Below are 2,753 nucleotides of genomic sequence, written 5' to 3' on the forward strand. Positions count from 1 at the left end.
GAAATTGATCTAGAAGCAGAAAGGAAAAAGAGAGGAGTATCACGCAATACTCTGTTTAAGCAACTACATCAAGAGGGAGTCCGCGAAGTAGACTTATTGGGGGAGCCATCTGGGCGTCCTTTCGATTTCTACGTACTGTACGGGACACCCAAAAGGAAGAAGAGAGTGCCTCGCTCTGAGAAGTATGGGTCACCTCCAAAAATAATGCCTCCTCCCACAGGTTGGATAACTGATGAGGAAGCAAAAATGATGCCTCCTCCCACAGGTTGGATAACTGATGAGGAAGCAAAAATGATGCCTCCTCCCGTAGGTTGGATAACTGATGAGGAAGCAAAAATGATGCCTCCTCCCGTAGGTTGGATAACTGATGAGGAAGCAAAAATGATGCCTCCTCCCGTAGGTTGGATAACTGATGAGGAAGCAAAAATGATGCCTCCTCCCGTAGGTTGGATAACTGATGAGGAAGCATTAGAAAAAAGCAAGAAGGAGATTCAGGAGACAGAGGATGAGCGTGACATACTACACGTCGACCTATCACAAGGGGATAATTCGACAGAAAACAAGCAAGAGGTAGAAATAGAGGCTGGCGAAAAGGTTGTTTTTAAACGGCCAGCCATGAAGTTGACAAAACACCTGAGGCCATTATACGTTAAAGCTCTAGTTAACGGCGTCCCAGTGGCAAAAGTGCTTGTCGACAATGGAGCAGCTATAAACACCATTCCATCCAGAATGATGAGAAAGCTCGCAAAGACAGAGGATGATATGATTCCTACAGAAGTCATCCTCACCAGCTTCAATGGAGGAGTAATTTCAGCTAAGAGAGTTATGCCATTGGACATAACTGTAGGAACGACTACTAGGACCACGGTCTTCTTTGTAATAGATGGTCCTACTAGTTACAATGTGCTCCTAGGAAGGGATTGGATGCACGGAAGTCGATGTATACCCTCGTCGCTCCATCAATGCCTGATTTTTTGGAATGACAAAGGCAAAGCAGAAGTGGTGCAGGCCGATCATAGGCCTTTTGTCACAGAAGCAAACTCAGTGAAAAAATTTATGTACGAAGGAAACTATGGACCTGTCAGAGTGGTACAAGACGGGGAAGAAACTCAAGTTGTCGCACAAAGCGAAGAACCATTNCTGCCACACCCTAAAGCACCTCTACTACTCAAGATAGCCAATCAAAACGTCCTAAAGAGTAATAAAGAAACTGGTATGAATCAATGAAAGAACTGCCAGAGACCTCTTCTAGGAGATCAAGGTTTGAGAGAGATAAAAGGGATGAAGAAGATCCCAAATGGCATATATTCAGGCCTTCAAAGCTAGACTGATGGTTTTCAATAAGGAATGCAATGACAAAGCAAAGGAAGAGACTGCCCTAAAAGTGTTGAAGGACAAGTTGGCAGTATTCGAGTTAGAGCAAAGCATTGGCCGAGAAGTCAACAAAGTGGACTGTTTGGAAGAGGAAGTACTTACAAAAGAACTGGACGACGAAGTGATGCGGATTGCCAAACCTGGATACGCTTAAGCACAAGACCCTCTGATCAAAGTAAATATTGGCAATGAAGGAGAAGATCACCCAACGTTCATCAGCCAGATGCTCGACCAAGAGGTTAGTAACAAATTAATCGCTTTGTTAAAAGAGTACAAAGATTGTTTTGCTTGGGAATATGAACAAATGCCTGGTTTAGATAGAGACTTGGTGGAACATAGGTTACCGACTAAGCCTAATTTTAAACCTCATAGGCAACCCCCTAAGCGTTTTGCTCCTAATGTATTCCCTGAGATTAAGAAAGAGATAGAGCGATTATTGAAAGCAGATTTTATAAGAACAGTCAGATATGTTGAATGGTTGTCGAATATTGTGCCAGTATTAAAAAAGAATGGTAAACTAAGGGTGTGTATAGACTTTAGAAATTTGAACATAGCTACGCCCAAAGATGAGTATCCAATGCCCACGGTGGATTCTTTAGTAGATTCAACTGCCGGACATGTCATGTATTCTTTTATGGATGGGTATTCAGGATACAATCAAATTTATATAGCTGAAGAAGACATACACAAAACTGCCTTTAGATGCCCTGGCTCTCTAGGATGTTTTGAATGGGTGGTCATGCCTTTCGGCCTAAAAAATGCAGGGGCAACTTATCAAAGGGCAATGAATTTAATTTTTCACGACATGATAGGCAAGTTTGTTGAGGTGTATGTAGACGACATAGTAGTTAAATCTATTAAAGAAAAAGACCATTTCGAACAGTTAAAATGTTCGTTTGAACGAATGAGGCAATATAAGTTAAAGTTGAATCCCTTGAAGTGTGCATTTGGTGTTAATGCAGGGAATTTTCTTGGTTTTTTAGTACACAAGAGAGGAATTGAACTTGATAAAAATAAAGCGAAGGCCATCTTAGAAGCCAAACCACCTAGCAATAAAAAGGAGTTGCAAAGGTTCCTAGGCCAAGTAAATTTTTTAAGACGCTTCATTTCTAACTATGCAGGGCGAACTAAAGTTTTTTCGCCGCTATTAAAGCTGAAAAATCAGGACGAATTCGTCTGGAAAGAAGAACATCAAAAGACTTTTGAAAGCCTGAAGACATATCTATCAAGTCCACCAGTATTGGTGTCACCAATCCAGGGACGGCCAATGAAAGTGTATGTATCGGCTGAAAAGGAATCAATAGCTGGAATGGTCGCACAAGAAGACCAATTTGGTGAAGAAAGGGCAATTTATTATTTGAGTAGACGGTTAACGAAAT

The sequence above is a fragment of the Olea europaea genome, chromosome 20 (assembly GCF_002742605.1).
Source record: "Olea europaea var. sylvestris chromosome 20, O_europaea_v1, whole genome shotgun sequence".
Taxonomy (NCBI): domain Eukaryota; kingdom Viridiplantae; phylum Streptophyta; class Magnoliopsida; order Lamiales; family Oleaceae; genus Olea; species Olea europaea.